Genomic DNA, 22,136 nt, shown 5'->3' with positions numbered 1-22,136 from the left:
TTGCAGCAAAGAAATAGCATAAGCCACTCACAGGAAAGTAGGCACTGTATAAAAGAGGCAAGCTCAGGCATGTAGGAGCTTAAATTTGCACTAGAACATGAGGAATCTGGATCTAGAATGGTACCTTCAGACAAGAACACAAGAAAATAGGAGCAGGACTAACCCACCTGGCCCTTCAAGCCTGTCCTGTTTTCAATATGATCATGGCTGATCTGTCCCAGATCTTCATTATCCTCAATTCCCTGATCTTTCAAAAATGTATCAGCCTCCACTTTAACTCCTTCCAATGAGCTTGTCCTCGTAGCCCTCAGAGGTAGAAGATTCCAGAGATTAATCTCTCTCTATAATCACTTTATTTGAAGATGTCAACATTGTTTAAAGTTGAACCAAAAAAGAAAATGTATCTCAGAGTATTTTGATGATAGAATTGTAAAAATAATATATCATTAGAAATGCTGAAATGGAATACCAGCCCAATTTTGTTGAAAGTCTTTATGAATTCCAACGAAGGAAGGGGTTATGAAAATATGTATTCAACAAAACCTTCAAGAAAACTGATGGGAGATCTGGAAGGGAAAAGAAAATGGGCCGATGATTTTCTTCTCCCCAAAACATTACCATGTTACAGTGTTAAATGGATTTTTACCATCACTAATGTCATCTAACGCTCTTTACTTTGTTTCTTTTCCATGCCTGATTAGATCAATTCCACTTGGCAGTCTCATTGCCAGCCACTAACGCTAATTAAGTGATCAAATAGGAGTGTTGCCATATTGTTTTTGTACACCATGTTCAGAAAATCAATTCCAGAAACATTACTCTTGGATCAACAAATCAATTACTGAGAAATGGATTGCTCGTCTGCACACACCCTGAAACAGAAGGCCACTGTTAGAACATTGCCATTAGTTAAGAGCATAAAGTTAATCTTACTGAATTTTTTAGATCTTTTTGCTTATACTTCATATCAGCTATGGTTCAGTGAGTCTTTTCATCAGAAGATTGTGGGTTCAAACCCCATTTGAGAGGCTGAACTCCATAGCCTGGGACACAGCCTCAAGATTTGGTGGAATAGATTTAGGATGGAGATGAGGAGAAATTGCTTTTCCTAGAGAGTAGTGAATCTGTGGAATTCTCTGCTCAGGGAAGCAGTAGAGGCTACCGCATTAAATTTATTTAAGATACAGATAGATTTTACATAGTGGGGGAATTAAAGGTGATGGGTAAAAGGCAGGTAGGTGGATCTGAGTCCATGGACAGATCAGCCATGATCTTGTTGAATGGCAGAGCAGGCTTGATGGGCCAGATGGCCTACTCCTGATCCTACTTCTTATGTTCTTATAATGATACTTAGAGGATTGACATATGAAGAGTGATTGGGATGATTGGATTCACTAGAGTGTAGGAAAATGAGAGGGACCCCCGTTGACAGTATAGAGTCCTGACAGGACTGGGGAGATAGGATGCAGAAAGGATGTTTGTAATTGTGGGAAAGTCCAAAACCAGGGGACACATCCTAAGGATACTGGAGAAGAAATTTAGGACTGAGATGAGGAGACATTTCTTCGCCCGAATAATGGTGAATCCAGCGGTCACCTCTACCAAAAAGAGAGTTGAGGCCAAATCATTATACATATTCAGGGAGGAGTTAGATGTGGAAATAATGACTAAAGAGATCAAAGGGTATGGGGAGAAATCAGGAACAGAGGACTGAATTTGGATGATCAGCCTTTGTCATACCAAATGGTGGAACAGGTACAAAGGCTTGAATTGCCAACAAACAATCTGCTGGCGGGTCGAGCAGCATCTGCGGAAGGAAAGAAATTGTTAACTTTTCGGGGCAAAACCCTGCATCAGGACTCACTGCATCAAGCCTGAATGGCCTACTCCTACTCTAATTCCTATGTTTCCATATTTAACTTATTGGAATTCTGATGGAATACTGCGCTGAGGGGATGCTGCCTTGTGCTTGAAATTTAAACTGAGGGCTGGTGTGCTCTCTCAAGTGGATGTAAAAGATCGTCTTGGACTATCTTAAAAAAGAGCATAGGAGATATCATCGGTGATATACATTCCTCAGTTGACATTACTTACAGATTATTTGGTCTTTCTCATATTGCTATTTATGGGGGCTAGTTGTGCATGAATTGCCTGCTGTATTTCCTACATTACAACTGTGCTGTACTTCAAACCTCTTCATTGGCTTTGAAACACACTAGGTTGTTCTGATAGAAACAAGAAAAGCACCATGCAAATGTAAGCTTTTTTCCTGTCTCTCTGGGAAAATAATCCAGACCCATAATGTCAGTCCTTATGATCATTCGCTAATATCCCACCAACTGTATGGAATCACTTTTCACATTGTTTAGTGCTTGGGTTTAACAATATGATGAGATAGTGGAGATTATGCTAAATTGCGCTTCAGTGACTGCAATGAGTTAATGCTAATTCAGCCCTTGTTGCTTCTTGTCAGGCAGTGTTATTCCCTTATGTGACTTTCCAACATCAACACAGTGGAAAACATGGAAACACACTTGCTCAACATTTTATTCAAACAGTCGCTGACTTGGAGCCTGCAACGTACAAGCTATGTATTGGCCCTATTAACCCTAGGAATTTACTAATAGTACTTGACTAGAAGGTACTTGACCAGTCAAATTAAAGGGACAGGCCAGGTTTGCAGCTAAATATGGCAATGTCATTTGAATCCCGGAATATAACTGAGCATATGACTGGTATGGCAAGGTATTGAATAAGGATGGACCTAATAGAGTTAGCTATATTTTAATTGAAACATTCAGATACAATAAGGAAATATTTACCTTCGAGGGGAAGAATTGAAGAGAATGAACAGAATCAAATAGCTGAGAAGAAATTATTTTTTTCTTGTTTCTCAATCAAATATTAACCACAAGTTTGTGTGCAAGTGTTTTCAATAGAATAATAAATTTGAAACAGCATCTTCCGATATGCAGATATTCTTGCCTGCATATTCATGTATGTACAGCACCTGTGTACAAATGAAACTGCATCAAATATGAAAGCTTATTCCCCAACATGAATAATTCAATCTAATTGCATCGTTATGTTAGTTCTTGGGGTTTTAGGGGCAGGAAATGAGTTAAGTAAAACATAATTTCAGTGTTTTAACTTCTAACCTTTCTGAGGTTGTCTATGCAAAGAGTATAACATCTGATGGAACAAGGCACTAATCACATTTGCAGTATAGGAGATAGACAGTGTGGTTAACAATGTACAGGAAGACTGGGATAAGACGCAGCATTTCTCAAATGCATGGCTGGATTTGAGGTTCTAGTGCCTCTTGGGAAATGATTGCGAACTTTAAACACACTGATTAAGCAAAACATGAATATTTCATTTTCAGGCTGTGCCTGACTGGCAGTAATTACATTCCAAATTTCTGTCATTATTTCACATGGTGCAGTTGCTATTAATATTCTCTCCACGTTTCCAATGCCATTTTATTGGCCCTTATTTTATAAGCATGGGCCTGATGCTTATAATCACCAGGCATTGGTACGCTATGCCCAATCCTGCCTGGTCCAGGTTTGGAGAACCTATTTTGCTGGTCTGAAGCATCTGGCATCCACTGACAAGGCCTGAGTGGCAGGATGGCCTTGCATGGTGCACTGGGGAAAGCTCTGACCCTGAAATGCCACTGGAAACATGATATAATGGCAAAAGCCTGCCTACTGCTTCACCACCTGTCAAGGCTGTCAATGTGTCTGAATGGGAATGTCCCAGATATCCAAAATTATTTTAAAAATGTAAAAAGAGCAAAAACATTTAAAAAAATAAAAACATTTAAAATATATATAAATATTTAAAAACATAAACCAACATGCAAAGAATTAGTGTAAAAAGAAGCTTACTTTTTTCCATGGGGTTCTATAGTGGAGTGCATTGATGTAAATGGTGGTAATTATTGCCATGCAAGCTCAGGCATTTACCAGCAAAATATGGGTAACTAATATGCAGAAATTAAGTTCTTCGTCTTGCTATACTCATCCCAATAAATTTATGCTACAAAAATTCCAAGTTGTATATTCTTACTGAGGAATAGAAACCAAAATTGCTTGCAATATTGTCAGATAAGATTTCATCTAAGTTCAATACAATTACAGCCCTAACTGTTGTAATCAATATCCTTGCAATAAAGCCAATAATTGCTTGGTGTGTCTGCACATTAACTTCCTATTTGATGTACAAAGATACCATAATCCACCTTAATGCCAACACTTAAGTGTTTCTTGCTACTTAAAAAATAATGAAGCTGAATATACTGTCAAAAGTTGAAGTCTTGGTCTTACTGCTCCATACCTGATGCTCCACTCCACCACTAGACTCCAGACGAACCCAGTCTTGTTGAGGTTCCTCAGTGATATGCTACTTTTGCCTTTTGAATCTGGCACAGGATCCAAGAGCAGTTGAATTTGGTGGGAATTATGAGGCTGTGAATTAAAAGGTAAGTTGAAAGATAAATTCCTTTCTTAAAAATTATTTCTGCTTAATTTAATATTTTCAATTATTTATAATTCTTTTAGGTCTGTAATTTGTTTTTATTTAAAGTTTTTGAAAAAAAAATTTGGTTAGCTATTCCAAATGTGAATATTAGAAATGTTTATAAACTATCAAAACTCCCTCACAGCTTTTACAGCTGGCATAATTAGGGAAGAACTTTGCCGACTGTCAGAGCTTTCAGGGATATTCTGTCAGTTGGACCCACTTGGCATTCAGTTTATGCTTCTGGTGTCCTGGAAACTTAGGCCAATAAAATAGACCCTCTATATCTGAACCAGATATTTATGAATGTTGGAAGATTTAGGTGGTAATTCTGCAGATGAAGACTGAGCCAGCAAGAGCTAAATGCTGTCATGGAGAGATGGAGCATGGAAACAGGCCATTCAGCCTAGCAAGTCTGGGCCAACCATTAACCATCCATTTGCACTGATCCTACATTAATCCCATATTTTATACTCCCCATATTCTCACTAATTCCCTACAGATTCTGCCATACACCTACACACCAGGGGAAATTTACAGTGGCCAATTAATCTATCGACCTGAATGCCTTTGGGATGTGGAAGGAAACCGGAGCACCTAGAGGAAACCCATGTGGTCACAGGGAGAATATGGAAACTCCATATGGAGTGCTCCCAAGGTCAGGATTGAGTTTGGGTCTCTGGCACTCTGAAGCAGTGGCTCTACCAGCTGCCACTATGCTGCCCTCACAATTGCAGACTTCTTGTGCCTTCCTTAAAACTTAGTTTTTCACCTAGCTTTATGAAAACCTGGATACATTATACTTCGACCCTTTACCTGAGCCACTAAAATATTGTAGATTATAAATAGCTGAAGTCCTACTCTCAACCTCATGACATCCCACTAATAATTAATTGCCAACCTGAAAATAATTTATTTTTGCTCATTGTTTGTATTCTGTCCTTTATCCAATCCCTTGGCTATGCTGACACAGGATTGCTGCTCCTTAATTTGTGTTCAATCCAAAGTGAGCATCGCACAGCAGATTATTAGTGGGTAAATGCCACCATTGACAACATCTTCCATCTCTCTGCTGATGACTGAGAGCAGACTATTAGAGTGGCAGTTAGCCAGATTGGTTCTGTCCTGCTTTTTGAAGACACTTTTCCACTGTTATGTAGACGCCAGTGCTGTAGACATGCTCAGGCAGCTTGCCTAGAGACTCAGCTCATTCCAGAGCACACGTTTTCAGCAGTACAGCCGGAATATTGTCAGGGCCCAAAGGTACTGATGTAGTAAGTGCATTCAGCCGTTTCTTGGTATCACATAGATTGAATCCAAAAGGCTGAAAATCATTTTTTGTGATGGTTACATCCCCATGTGAAAGCTGAGATGGATTATCCACTTGGCATTTCTAACTGAAAATATGCAAATATTTCTGCCTTGTCTCTACACTCACATGCTAAATTCTGCCATCAGTAAGGTCTAGGATTTTCACAGAAATTCCTCCTCCTGGTCGTTGTTTAAATGTCTCCTAATATTCATAACTGGACGCAGCGGGACTGGGGAGCTTTGATCTGATATGTTAGTCATGGGATTGCTTAGCCCTTTCTGCAGTCAATTTACACTATTCAACAGGCATTGTCCTGTACTCTAGCTTTGCCTGGATGACACTTCATTTTAGATACCAGTGCTGTTCTTCTACTCTTCACATTGAACCAAGTTTCACCTGACTTAAAGATAATGGAGGGATATGCAGGGCTATAATTTATGATATGAAATGCAATTCTATTACTGCAAATGGTCCACAGCATGTTATGGATGCTGTTTCTTGAGGTGATAGACATTCTGCATGGAGGTATACCACAAAACATAGAGAGGCCATCCTGAGTGTGAAGATGGAACCTTGTCTCCTGACAGACTGTGCAATGATCACTCCTATCAAAGTGCATCTGTGACTGGTAAGGATGAAATCTAGCTAGGTTTGATATCTTTATTTTAGTTCACCGTCAGAGGACCAGTCTGACATCTTTATCCTTCAGGATGAAGCCAGCTCAGTCACTGGTGGTTTTCCATGCCACTCTTTGTGATGACATTGTCCTGTGAGGAATGGAGTAGGATAGGCCCATGCACTCCAGAATTTAGAAGAATAAAGGGTTCTCATGAGACTTGTAAAGTTGGATACAGTAAAGATGTTTCTCCTTGCAGGAGAACCTTGAACCAGGGCCATAATTTATTGATAAGGATTGGCCACTTAAGACTGAGGTGAGGAAGAATTTATTTTCAGAGGTTGTTGTAAATCCTTGGAATTCGATACCCCAGAGGGCTCTTAAAACTGAGTCTTGAAGTATGTTCATAGCTGTGAGAGGTTTTTGGAGTGTTGATAAATCCAGGCTGAGTCAGACAAGAAAATGACAGGATTGATTAATGCTGAGATTCATAGGTTTGTGAACACTAAGGGAATCAATATTGGTGACTGGGCATGTATGATGGTCAGATGCTATTTTATTGAAAGTTAAACCAGTGTTGAAGGGGCATGTGGCCTACACCTGCTTCTTATTCCAATGTTCCAACTGCATAATATTTTGTTCAGTCACGCCATCGCACATTAGATATTGCTGTCCACAGTACAATTGATATTCTTCCATCCTGATCTTCCATCCCCTGGTAATACAACAGCATTGGTCTGCCATTGAAGGGGCACATAAGCACAAATTAACCACCTTTTGTCGGATAGGGCTGGTCTATATCAACCTCTGATGGACCATTCCTACTGATATAAAATCTGGCCAGGACTCTTGCTGAGCCAAGAGGCCCTCTTGCAGTTTTCTCTGTGGTGAATCTTCTTAAAACCCTTACCCTAATCCTGCTGCTCTCACCAGCAACGAAAAATGCAAGTATCTCATGTCTACCTGTGCAATGGAATTATACAAGCATTTCTGTTATCTGACATTTATACTTGGTTGAACTACTTAACTGTAAAGAAGTCTGGTGTCCTTATCATCCATAATGACCATTATTTCCATAAGCCTGGCATAATTCCATGTGTTTACTGATAGTTATTTCAGGCAATGGAAAACTCTTTTGTGTTTAATGTCCTGCTTGATTCCAAGCCAAGCTTCAGATCCTATTTGATGCTCATTGGATGGGTCACCTACCTTCACATCCATAACATTGCTCACATCTACTGCTGCCCTCCCTCAGCCAATCCATCTCTGAAATCCACATGCACGCCAGCAGTTTCATCCATTCCAATGCTTCTTGGTCATTCTCTGACTTACCTAAACTCTACCGCTCATATATCAATTAGCACACCATGGCTGAACTTGCTAACTAACACTGTTTCCTGATTCCCTGAGGAATCCCTTAGGGATTGATGTGTATCCCCTACTGGAATTAACTTCATCAACCCTTCTACCATTCCACTTCACCATTCTACTTTAAGGACTTTCATAAGTCTAATCTCTTTGTCGAAGCTTGTTGTTAATGCTCCTTCTCTGGCCTGCCATTTGTATTTGATTCTCCCCATAAGAAGCACAGTGGTACATTTATCTATATTAACAGTTGCCATTCAGGTACAAATTGTAATTATTTAATTGTATAATATGGAGCTGTAGTTTTTGGTTCACTGTAGTTTTCAATGCACTTTCACTTAAAAAAGAATCCCCATTTTCTTGTCTTACCTGTTTTTGGAATCAGCTAACACTGCAGACAAGTAAAAGGAAACAAGAATGTATTTGAATCATGTTTACCATTTACTAGCTTATGATGCAGAAATGCTGTATTCTATGATAAAATAAAGAAAATAGGAAGAAAGTTGTTTTGATTTTGGAAGTCTCCCCCACCTTCTGCTGAAACTAGTAAAGCTATTATTATGGTTTTGCCACCCATGGAATCTCTGAAGCTCAGACACTCTGGAGTCCTAGCAGCAGGCAGAGAATGACACTTAGCACTGATGCCATATACTTTGATGGAAGCGGCAGGCCAGCTTTCAAGAGCATGCACATGTTGCAGTAGATGCTAATAATAAATACTAATGATGGATAGAAACTCAGAGACCAAACATTCCTCAGTTAGGAATTAAAGTTATATGACCATCTGATGGTTCCAATTATTCACAGATAATAGATGGAAATATCTCCATTAATGGAAAGTGGGAGATTGACAAAATTGCTTTCTTTAATTATAGTCCCTTATGGATCATTTTGTCTCTAGAGCGTTCATTAGCTTTAGAAAGTTTTTTTTTGCTAATGCTAAAGAAAGTTGCTTGATGCTTTACCTTTCCACCAAAATCCTCCCTTCCCCTAACAGCTTCCATGGTCTCAGACTGCTTGTCCAACAGTAAGCTCTGGATAAATCACAATGACCTTCAATTTGGAAGCAATAGGTTTCAGCCTTTGTCACCAAGTACACTTGCATGCCTTTTGACTTGATCAAACCCATTTGTAACCCTGGCATTAAGTTTATACCTGAGCTGAGGTAATTGTGACATGCTATCTATTAGCAAGAGTGTACCCTTTCATCTTTGCAACACTGCTATCATCTGACCCACCTCAACAGTCTCTCTGAGAGATTACAATATTTAAAATGGCCTCAAACCACAGATACCATGGACACAAATTCATTCATATTTCACTACTAATCAATAATGACTGACACTCTTACTCAGTACACGAGAAGGCTTTCTTTCCTAATTGAAGTATTGACTGAATGTCAGATTAATGTAGAGAGACTCATGCGACAGTTACAAAAGCTTAATATTAACCTCAAACAGTCATGAAAAAGAATCCCATGCCTCAACAGGTCTTGAGCATAAAAATGTGCCTATCACCCAGCAAATGAAGAAGGTACTCAAGGATTTCCAATTAGATTGTCAAGCAAGTCCATTTAAAAAAAACACCACTGAGAGATTATTCATCACCATTGATTTGGTGAAGTGTGTTAAAACAATCTTACTTTCCAATTTGTTTTCTCTTATAGCTTCCCCTCAACCACAGAAGTGGTCTCTGTTGCATGCAGGCTTGTGCAATCAAGCCTTGCCTCAGTCTTGATATAATTAATCATAGTGGATGTTGCATTGGAACTGATGGACATAGCCTACAGAGAGCAGAGCTAAATTAGTAAGAGCAACTTTGCTCCCAGTTAACCACATTATCATCTGCTCATGTATATGAGGAAAGATGTAGCAATAGTAAGTGTTGGATTTAAACATTTAAAATGTCTGATTTTTCTTTTCTATTTTGGTGCAGATGGCTTCTTACTGCCCAATTACTTTTACAATTGGCTTCATTCCTATGTATATTTTGAGCACACTAAATTTATGTAGTTATATAAAGAAAATTAAGTTTTTTAACATCAAAGTTCAAAACAGATTTGTGAAAAAAAAGTGGGAAGAATTTCCCGAGGGCTGCACTATATCTCTTTTTCATTAGAATGATTAAACACAGGGGCCTTGAAGTTATTTCACACCACACAACATTTTTATGAGCAATGAGAGTGAACGTTACCCAAAACCTGATTGCTAACTGTGCTTGGCTAGTATGTAGGAGTATTGTGTGCTTTTGATATCCTTGTTCTCCATGGGTAAAATGTGTATCTGTATGGAGGCAGCTGCAAGTGCATTGATACGTCACTTCCACGTATTTTTTTTTCTGATTATACTGTGTTGGAAAGGTGTAGCCTTTGACAGCGAGATCAGGTCACAACTGAAGCTGAAGGCCTGCCCTGTGTTGTTCAAAGCATTCAAATTTGCTTGGGTCACTGCTGAGGAATAAGATGGTAAAATCTGCATTTTTCCTGAAGGTAAGTCCCTGTATTCCGGGTTACACTGTTCACATCAGCCCAGATCCTCCTCCCTTTCACCTGGCAGTTCCATGGAGAACAACCAGCTAACAGCATTGTGCAGGTTAACCATATATTGCAGCATAGAAGTCCCATGTTCCACAGTAGCATCCAGGGGTGGAGTCCAGTAATGCCGAGTTGAAGAGCCAGATACAGTTTGTATCTAGCTTAGCTTTGTAACAGCTATGGCTGTAGTGATTATCATGACCCTTTTCATTTAATCTGAAAATGAAAAAGATAAGTGAACTTAAGTGTCTTTTGTATCTTTATTTTAATTAATATTTCTAATTAATGTATATCAATTATATGTTTTGAAATAAATTTCCTGTGTGTGTTTTTAAATCAGTTAAAAATATTTATAGCTATTTCTACAGTTTCAAATTGTCAGATTAGCAGAAGTATACAGTATAGACCAATTGCAAAGGCCTTTGACAGCATTAGCTGGCAAAGAAAATCAAGGTCCTCCCACTTGGGGCCAAGTGCCTGCCCACATATTATTGCACCTCATGGAATGCGGCTGTGGCGGTGAGGCCTCCAGCTCAGCTGGGCCTATGTGGCTTCAAAAGATAAGACAAGATATCTTTATTTGTCACATGTACATTGAAACACACAGTGAAATGCATCTTTTGCATAGGGTGTTCTGGGGACAGCCTGCAGGTGTCGCCACGCTTCCCGTGCCAACATAGCATGCCCACAGCTTCCTAACCTGTATGTCTTTGGAATGTGGGAGGAAACCGGAGCACCCAGAGGAAACCCATGCAGACACGAGGAGAACGTACAAACTTCTTACAGACAGCGGCTGGAATTGAACCCGGGTCGTTGGTGCTGTAATAACATTATGCTAACCGCTACACTACCGTGCCTGCCATGAATAGAGGGAGCACATGAGTGGTGATGGTGGGGTGGATGCAAACACAAGGAACAGACACCTGTGAAGGTTCCATATCACCACACTCCCCCTGTGATTGGACTGCGTGCTCTCCTTTCCCCTAATCTTGCGATATTCCCCACGGGCCCTAATATCACACACTGCCCTTCCTCCCCTCGCTCCCCCCTCCTCCCCAAACACATTGCCATGATCTACTACCTGCATCCACCCCACTCAGGATATCCAAATCCCTCTCCATATCATTCTTCCTGGTACCCCGATCTTCCCTCTAGTCCTGAATTTAGCATTCATTTTGAGAAGACTAGAATATAAAGGCAAGGATGTACAGCTGTAACTTTATAAGGTGTTGGTCAGATCATATTTGGAATAATGTGAGCAATTTTGGGCCCCATATCTAAGGAAAGATGTGCTGGGCAAGGAGAGAGCTCATTGAAACCTATTGAATACTGAAAGGCTGGATAGAGTGGACGTGGAGAGGATGTTTCCATGGGTATGAGAGTCTGGGATCCGAGGGCACAGCCTCAGAATAAAGGCACATCCCTTTAGAACTGAGATGAGGAGAGGTTTCTTCAGCCAGAGGGTGGTGAATCTGTGGAATTTGTTGCCACAGAGGGCTGTGGAGCCCAGGTATTGGGTGTATTTAAGGCAGAGATTGATAGGTTCTTGGTAAGTGGGTTAAGGGTTACGGGAAGAAGGCAGGAGAATGAGTTTGAAAAAAAATCAGCCACGATTGAATGGTGGAACAGACTTAATGGGCCGGATGGCCTAATTGTGCTCCTATTTCTTATAGTCTTATGGTCTCTGATCTGTTCTGCTGTCCCCTCCAAGGTGGAAAATAAGGAAGGCTGGATCCACCACCAAATGGCTTGTTTGTGAATATAGATGGAAGCCTGGGCTGCCAGTTCCAACAAGCTTTGGACATCTCATGCATTGGAACATCAGCCCCTCAGACCAATTTGACATGGACCTCCTGTACAGGTCCACTACAATCCATATTTTCACCATTGAAGAATTTCTAACATTTAAGAATGGCCAATCATTCAGGAAAAACGTAATGTACCTAGCCACATTCTCACTTCTGGATTTTTTTTTGATGTAAAATACTTGTTATCGTGGTACCAGCTGCAGAGTTCCATGAATTGCAAAAGAAGTTGGTTGAGGGAAAAATGTTGGTGCAGAAATCTGGACAACAGATTGTTCCCTTTCGATTACTATCTACCTTTAAATCTTTTTTAACCACCTTCCAGACAAACTGGGTTTTGGTTTAATTTGTAATCCAAAACAAAAGCACCATCCTCCATGCAGAACTTTCTCAGTATTGCAATCAAGTATTAATGTAATGATGCACTAAATTTTGTAGAGTACCTTGTAGCCACACTTCATCAGTCAGAAGCAAGATAAGCTGGGACCAGATGACATTTCAACTAGAACTCTATTCTCAGGCAAGACAAAAACAAAAAGATTTCATCACACTCTGCTCAGGTTATGTAACTTCTTCTGATTCCCAACTTTTCATATCTCCTTCAAATGATGCCATTGGTCATGATTTATTTGTCATACTGTGGTGTTTTGAGTACAGTTACATTATTATGCCCAAGTGGGAGCATCAGGTTTGGTTGGATATGAGGTGATACTGTTAGTGAGAACCAAAAAGAAAAGCAGGTAGAGTGATTGATGACTGGTACACAGAGTGGAGTACTAGTCTCTCAATAATTTCTAAAGTTCACAGGAATGATAACTCATACATAATTACCACCCACAACAGATTCATGGAATATTGCCTCTTGTCATGTTATTCATGATTTAAGTGGGAACTTTTTGGAGAATATACACAGCATAAACAAGTAGCTACTGCTTTTTCACTCTCTACCTCACCCTTGCCCATTTCCCATCGACTTCTGATTTAATTTTGAGTGTTGGATCTTCATTGGGAAATGACCAACAAGGCAGTTCAAATTGAATGTAGAACTGTAATGGGCTGGGCTGAGTTCAATTAGAACCATCACTGGCTCTTAGAGACAGAGAGTCATAGAGTTATACAGCATGGAAGCAGGCCTTTTGGCCCAACTCATCCATGCTGACCAAGGTGCCTTACTGAGCTAGTCCCACTTGCCTACATTTGGCCCATATCCCTCTAAACCTTTCCTATCCATGAACCTGTCTAAATATCTTTTAAACATTGTAATTGTATCACCTCTACCATTTCCTTTGACAGCTCGTTTCATATATCAACCACCCCCTGTGTGAAAAACTTATCCTTCAGGTTCCCTTTAAATTTTTTCTCTCAATTTCCTTAAACCTGTGCCCTCTAGTTTAAGACTTCCCCTACCCTGGGAAAAGACTGTGACCGTCTACCTTACCTATGCCCCTCATGATTTTATAAACCTCTATAAGGTCATCACTCAGCCTCCTTCACTCCCGGGAACACAGTACCAGCCTCTCCAGTCTCTCCTTATGACTCAAGCCCTCCAGCCCCGACAACGTCCTTGTGAATCTTTTCTGCATCCTCTCCAGCTTAATCACATCTTTCCCATGGTATTGGTGACCAGAGCTGCACACAATATTGCAGGCGCCATCTCACCAACGTCTTGTACGACTGTAACATGGCATCCTAACTCTTGTATTCAGTGCCCCATCCAATGAAGGCAAACATGTCATATGCCTTCTTCACCACCCTGTCTACCTGTGTCACCACTTCCAAGGAACTATTTACTCGTACCCTGAAGTCTCTCTGTTCTACAACACTCCCCAGTGCTCTGTCATTTGCTGTGTAAGTACTGGCCTGGTTTAAAGTTCCAAAATGCATCACTTCACACTTTTAAGTTCCATCTGGCATTCCTTTGCTCACTTTCCCTGTTGTAACCTCAGACAACTTTCTTCACTGTCCACTGTGCCACCAATGTTGGTGTCATCCACTTAACCTCCATGTTAATCCTATGGCCACACTTACCTCCTGTGGCCCTCGTGTGATGGACCTTGCTGCAGTCCTCCACCCTGTGCCCTTCTGTGTGGCAATGTGGATCATGTGTGACTCCTGGCCTCAGGTGGTGGAACCTGAAGCTCCTCCCCCTCATACCACCTTGTTAATCTATGACAGCTTGCAAAGGACAAAGGCATTTTCATTTTTAATATTTCTATGCTATTGAAAGACATACTGCAAATGATTTAAAGGAATTTAACTAAGTTAAATAAAAGATATTTTAAAAAGTTAAAAATGTAAATTTAAGAATCTAGATTAAAATATACTAAGGTAGAAAAAAAGTTAAATATAAAGTGAAAAAAGAAAATTAAATAATTAACTTAACCTGAATTCAGTCTTTTAATGGAGTCTGTGATCTCATTCGAATGCATGGAGTCACTGCTCATATGCCAGGATCAGAGACATTAAAAATGAAAATACCTTTGTCCTTTGCAACCTGTCATGGATTATCAACGGTAAAGCTGAGGGGCCAGATGTTGTGCACCTAGCTCCTCCATTCAGTGGTATCCATATCCATCACTGACCTCAGTGCCAAGTTCCACAGTAGGGTGGGACATCAGATGTGCCAACATCTGACCACCAGCACATTTCTGACAGACATATTTAAGTGCACTGATTCAGAAGCCAAAGATGCTTTGAAGGTCAGAGGATGTATGGGCAGTTAATTTTCATGGCATTTATACCCTGAGTATGTATGCCTATAGCAATAAACTTGAAAGTTGAAACAGTAGTTCCTTACAGAACCACTACCCACACCAGAACACAAATTGGCTCTATTTATCTGGAAATCTTTTGATGAAGAAGTACTTAAGTGCCAAGAGTATGGAGGAACTTTAACATATCCATCTTAGGGAAAAGTGATAGGATGTTAAGTAAAATTGAGCAGATTGTAAAACCTATGTTTTCCTTGATCCCGTCAGTGTGGAAAACACTCCATACATTCAGAACTAATGGCTTACATTTCCCACAGGAAACTGAAAACAAACGAAGACTGAAAAAACACTGAAAGTCATCCGTAAACTTGTTCTGATATAGGTTTTACAAATTAGATAGATATTGCAAGTCACAAATTATCCTCCATTTCTGCTGGTTTCTGAAATCTCCCTTCACTGCACAATCCCAGATAGCAAGCAGTGCTAACTGATGTCATGATAATTGGTGTGACCTGCAGCATTCCCTCCAGCTATTCAAGTAGATACTTAATGTACCAAAATGATAACTTCTTGATGAGGTGCAATGGGTATATTATTTCCTATTTGATGATTGGGATTGTCATTGGCCTTGTGGGAGAACATTACCATGTCAGAAGCATTGAGCTCCGTAGGCTATTGCTCCATTATTGGTACGTATAATCTGAATTGATCAGTGCAAGTGCACTTGTTAACTGAACAAATAGTGGGACGGTGCTCAAATAGAAGCTAATTATTTGTTGATTTAAAATATTTTGGCTGGTGAAATGAATACTAATTAAGTATTAGAGTGAGCTAATGGCTATTGTCCCTTGGGATTATACATTGACTGCTGTATGAATGCTGTCAATACTAGGTCTGTGCATCAGGCCTGAGAGTTTAATTTTTTTCTAAAGACTCATTACAGTTTTTGATGTTTTCGTTTGGTGTGCATACAGATTTGGCAATAAAATGGTCAGGAATTGTTGGGTGCAAGCCTGGATTCATGGAATAGGTCACACAGAAAACCTAATTGTTACGAGGGAGTAATTTCAGCATTTTAACTGACTCTGGAAAATGATAGGCACACGCTGTCATTTATAAGGAATAAAAGTGTGGTTAAATGTGGAAAAGCAAAAATTGCTGCAATTGATTTTATCCCTGCCATGAACTGTGTATAAGTGACTGCTACCTCAGTATTAAGTACTTTGAATGACATGGAGTCACTGTATTTACACAGTAACTACAAACTAAAAGACAAATAAAAGGTCATTGACCTAAAGAATCAACTCTGTTTTTCTCTCTACACATGCTCCCTAACTCGCTGAGTGTTTCTAATATTTTCTGCTTTTATGTCAGATTTGATAGCAAAGTAACTGGTCATTGCTGTCTAAGTATTATATAGAGGCATACAGCACAAAAATGGATCCTACACCCCACCATGTCCATGCCGACCTTGTTGCCCATACACTAATCCCATTGGCTCACATTAGGAATGTATCCTTCATTGCCTTGCTTATTTGTGTCTGTCTAAATGTCTCTTAAATGGAGTAATTCTACCTGGTTCCACCATCTCTTCTGACAGCACGTTCTTGATGTCAACCACTCTCTGTGTAAAAAAACTTGCAACTCAAACCCACTTTAAAACTCCTTCCTTTCATCAAAAGCCTATACCTCTTGTTTTTTGATGCCCAAGATTTTGGCTGTTTACCTTACCTTTGTCTCTCATAATCTTATGTACTTCTATCAGGTCACCCCTCAGCCTCCTTTGCTCCAAGGAAAACAAACCCAGCCTATCCAATTTCTCGCCATAACTAAAGTCCTCCAATCCAGGCAAATTCCTGGTGTATCTCTTCCGCACTTTTCCCAGTGCAATCACATCTTTCCTATAGTGTGGCAACCAGAACTGCACATAATAACCTGTGTTTGTAAAGTTGCAACATAATGTCCCAGCTTTTATATTCTATGTCCCAACCTATGAAGGCAAACATGCCATACGCCTTCACTAATACCGTACCTATCTGTTTTGCCACGTTCAGGGAACTTTGGACTTGGAGCCTAAAGTCTTTCTGTTCATCAATATTCCTTAATACCCTTCCATTTACTGTATACGTGCTACCCCCATCTGACTTCCCAAAATGTAACACCCCTCATCTGTTGGAATTAAATTCCATCTGCCAACAGTCTGCCCAACTTTCCATCTTTTAAAGAACAGAGAACGCTGGAACAGCTCAACAAGTTAAGCAGCGGCAGTGGGGAAAGAAACAACTTAAAGCATGCTTGTCTTTTCATTTAGTTGGAAAGAAAAGAGATGGAATAGTCTTAAAGAAGTCTTTAGTGGCAGGAAGATAAACCAGAGTATTGTTGCTGTAGGTATGTTAACCTGGTGATAAATATTCTGTTGTACCACTCCAGCACAATGTAATGCATTTCATCCCATAATATTACATCCTTTAACCTTATTGGGGTACATTGTGGGCAATGGTACATAGTTTAGCAATATTTTCTTTGAATGTGTGTATTATATTTGTCCAGTGAATATTTTAACCCCTCATGTTTATTTCACAATTCATAAATCTGTTTGGCTAATCTTGTTAGTATGTAAGCACTCAGGTATCGGATGCCTAGTTCCCATTGCTGTGACATTGTTTGCTAACACTTCCAGCAATGTGTTATGTAAAGAACTAGAAGCCTAAACATACATGGGAAAGTCTAAATAATGGCAGATGTCATTAGACTCCCTGCTACAATAAATTATTGCTTATTGACACACAGAGAAGTTACATGGTTTGGGGTGCTACTGCTTTACACTGCATAATAGATGCAACATTTCCAAAATTAGTAATTGTCTCTAATATAGGAGTTTTCTTTCCCCTTTCATTTCAATCTCATTCCTACTTCTATAGAAGAGCTTCTCAAATGTGGGAAATGGAAGGGATCCATTGGAAAAGTGATTTGCTGACCATAGTAAGAGTGGTTTCCATTTGTTTATCTCCACTGCAATGGGACAACTGGCTCCTGTTCAATCTTCAATTACCAATGTGGGAAACCTTGAGTACAAAGCAGAGCTTTGGCATTCCATGAAAAAGCCTGTTTGTGCAACTAATAGGTGAATCAGGGTGTCACTTTTTACATTTTTGAATATCATTGGTGTTATTTCCATCGCATGCTGAAATAGTGAGGAAATTCTGAAGAACCTTAAATTGATAGTCTCACCATTCTGATCCCTGTGAAGAAAAAGTTATCAATAACTTAAATGCATATCAATATTTCTTTGCTTCATGAATTTTGAAAGAGTTTTGTTTGTCTAAACAATGCAAAAACTTGTTAGTTGCTTATGTGTGCAGTGATTGTAAAATAAATTGAAGCCTGCAATTTGTGCAGTAAATTTAAATAGGAAGGAGTTTTTTACATGTTGCGGGATTAATTTACATCATAAAAACTTGTTTTATCTTCTAACATGATGTTCAAGCTTGGCAGAATTTCCAGGAAAGTAAAACACAATAAAAAGTGCAGTGATGTTAAATATATGTTACCTGTTACCAACAAAAATAACGTGTATTTAATATGCAAAAAATGAAAATGATTAAATGTATTGTATCTTAATCTATGTACTGCATCAATCTCATATATGTTTTGCATTTCCAGAAATATAATGCACACATCCTCAGCCATTAGATGTCCATTTTAACAGTGATATGATGTTCTGCCCAGCACAACTCTAATGATATTTTACATTCAGCAGCCGTGATATAATTCTCATTCCACCAGTGGTATAAAATATGCCCAATCAGCAACTTAATGCAGTGCTGTAATGCATGTTCTGCCAATGATATAACTCTCACATTATTTGTGATATAACGTGCAGACTTCTTGTAATACACTGTCAGCTATAATACACATGTATGCCAGTGAGCACACAACTTGCAAAACAATATAGAACCACAGGCTATTTAACATTCAGATCTCCAGCAGTATTCTGCACACTTGGCCAGTGACATCTTGCTCATTTCACTGGCAAAATATGCTAATATCTCCAGCAATACACTGCACACTTCCAGTTATAAAATGTTCATACTACAATGTCACAAAGCTCATGTTGCCAGAGATATAATGCTTGTATCAGCAGTCATATAACACTCATATTTAACAATATAATACACATAATGATAGTAATGTAACAATAATCTGCTAGCAATATGATGTTCCTGTTGCCACCAGTATAAAACTCGCACAACTTGTTATATAATGCACATTCAACCAGTGATAAAATACTGGATCCTGCAGGACTGAGCCAGCTTCTTGCATTCCCTACACATCCCCACCTTCTTGGGCTGGATGCAGAGGGCTGATCCCACTGACCCTGCACACCACCAAGTCCAGCAGCAACGTCTGCATGACAAGTGGACCTCAGGTGATGAAGTGTGGAGACCATGCCCCTGGAAAGTCACAAACAGGCGAGCTGGGGGACAGCTTTGCCAGCTGTGAAAGCTCTGAGGCATTTTAATAATAGTAAATATTTATTGCATTCATTCAGAGGGATTTAAATTAAAATTGAAGTTAAAAAATAAAACCATGAAACCTCATTAGATATTTAAGCTGGGGCAAAATAATTTGAGAAATGCATCTTCCCTTTGTCTTCTAAACCATAGGTCTAGTATACTTACTGAAATCAATGGACTCTGAGAACCGATGCCTGGTCCATCCTGGCTCAGGATCCCAGTGGAAAATCTCCCAACCATGCCACCCCCCACCCCTGCCTCTTGTAATGCTGGAGAATCTCAGCTGGGCCCCACTCTTGGACTCCGTGTGGATCCTAGTGATTGAATGTAGTGACAGATGCATCTCCATCTGTTACCCTGTAAGTCCCAGATTTCTGCAATTGTGAGCATGCATGGAAGTCTAAGATTTACAGCCATTCAATTGGCTAGATACTGGGGCTTCCAATTGGAACCGTGTGCAAAAATTCAGTGAGATCCATCCAAAGTACGGAGTGTGAGCCATGCAGTGTCTAAATCACAAATGCATTATCCAATTTTCCAACAAGCAAGGGTATTCCAAAAAGTTGTCTCCATTTTCTTGAGTTATTATTCTTTTGTACATTAAGGGAGGCTTGCAGGGACAATTTTAGTTGCATGGATAAAACTGATTTTTAAAATAAACTTTAATAGTGATTAGCCTACTTTATTAACTCCTTAAAATGCTGAAACTTGGGTGTGAGCCTTCTTTAAACATGATCTTGACTCTTCTGTCCTTTTGAGTGACCTCCCCATTTCCTACAATAGGCGGTGAGCTCAGAACACAGAATACCAGCAGCATAAAAATAACTGCTCTCATGTAGCAGTGGAATGCTCAGCTGTCGTTTGCATCCGTTAGTGGACAGATTATATTGCTCCATACATTAGGGGAACATATCATTAGGTTCGTCCTGCAGTGACAAAAGAGAAACTTTTCTTTGCAAAAGAGAACTGATCGAAATGTGAAGATAATTCTTTTTTGGATTTCTTCAGGCAATTTCAGTTTCTTAAAAAACTCTGATATAGCAGGACTATTTTGCTTGGAGCTGTATTTCTGTGTTGTGGCAGCCTTCTCTTCTATAAAATCAGTTTTTCTGGATCCTGTGTTGCTCTGAATAAAGTTTATATTATGTTTATTAAAAACTAAGATAAAAATTACATTGTGCCCTCACCTCTCCATCTAACATTGAAATTAACTCTGCTGCTTTGAAGCCTTATACAACATAGCCATCATTGTAACATTGTTTACATATGGTGTTAGTGCAGCATCTTCTCATTTACACCGGGAGGCTAAACAAAATAAGGACTGTAAGATAGATCAATCATGTCTGTCCTAGTACTATTTAGCATGCCAGTTTGGGGTCATTGCTTACTATAAACAGCTCAGCAGAGCCATATAACTGAATTTTTATGTCAGCTGTGTGGTGTCTGCAGAAACTGTAGGTCGAATGAATTGTGTAAGCCTAAAATCTTCATGACTTTTATATTAGCAATTTTGCAGCAGTATTTATGGATGCAAATTGGAGGCACTCATTCATACTAATGGGTAAGAGACACCAGAGTTTAAATACATAGACACACACACACAAATTTAAATGGATGCTGGTTGTAAATCAAATTTATTGAATGTATAAAGCAGACACACATACTATTTCTTTTTTATTCATTCAATGATGGCTTCATATCTATTTAGATTATCGTTTGTGTCCATTCCCAACTATCTGTGGGAAGGCTGGTGTGGATCAGTCCATGTGGTAACAGTATACCCACAGTGCTGTTAGACAAGAGGGTCCCAGGATTTTAACCCAACAATAATGTATAAATATGCTTCCAAGTCAAGGTGGTGAATGACTTGGGAGGTGATCTTGAAAGTGCTGGCACTCTCATGTACCCCCCACTCTTGCCTTCTAGGTGGTAAGGTCATGGTTTTGGCAGATGCTGTGGGAGAAGACTTGGTGGATTTGTTAACATTGCAAATTGTAGAAGGTATACATAACTACCCCTTTGCTGCTGCTGGTGGGAGTAATTTTCTTTTAAGATGATTACTGGGGTACCAGTCAAGTGAGCTGCATTGATTTGGATGCTGTTGAGTTTCTTGAGCGTTGTCAGACTTGCACTCAGCCAAGTGTAGAATAGTTTGTGGAAAGTCAGAAGTAAGCCAATGCACACAGAATACCCAGGTTCTTGTAGCTACATTATTTACGTGGATGCTCAGTGGTGCTGGTATTGAATTTGTTGATGGCAGTAGTGTTAAATGCCAAAGGGTGATGATTAATCTCTCTTTTGTTGAAGATGGTAATTTCTTGGCATTTGTATGGTACAACTGTTATTTGCCACTTATCAGCTGAAGCCTGAATGCAGTACAGGTCTGGCTGCATGTAGATGTAGACTGCATCACTATCTGAACATTTGCAAGTAGAAATCGCTTGCAAGCATCTAACCTTACATCGGAGGGAAGGTCATTGATGAAGTAGCAGAAGATGGTGCGCTCCTTAACACCTTACCTAACTCTGATCCTGACAACAGCTACTTCCAGTAAAGAGCATCTGTTTTGCATACGGATTTCCCTCCTGTTTACTTCAGTAGAATTTCTGATAACTGTGAATTTGTCCTCAGGGAATCTGTGAGTGAAATGTCTAACTGCTCAGAATGTAATAGATTTCACAGAATTCTTTAAGAAAGTGACTGTGCTGACTTTTATAGACTGCTCCACTTCAAGGGATTGGATAATTAAAGTG

General features: G+C 39.6%; 1 protein-coding gene across 4 annotated transcripts in view; it reads left to right on the top strand.

The window, feature by feature from the left end:
* The window catches only part of sgcd (sarcoglycan, delta (dystrophin-associated glycoprotein)), a 365,223-nt gene that overhangs the window by 265,211 nt on the left and 77,876 nt on the right, over positions 1 to 22,136 (top strand). The window lies entirely within an intron of this gene.

Source organism: Pristis pectinata, chromosome 4 (genome assembly GCF_009764475.1).
Source record: "Pristis pectinata isolate sPriPec2 chromosome 4, sPriPec2.1.pri, whole genome shotgun sequence".
NCBI classification, from domain to species: domain Eukaryota; kingdom Metazoa; phylum Chordata; class Chondrichthyes; order Rhinopristiformes; family Pristidae; genus Pristis; species Pristis pectinata.
The sequence above is the reverse complement of the archived record's forward strand: the minus strand, read 5'-3'. Positions and strand labels throughout refer to the sequence as shown.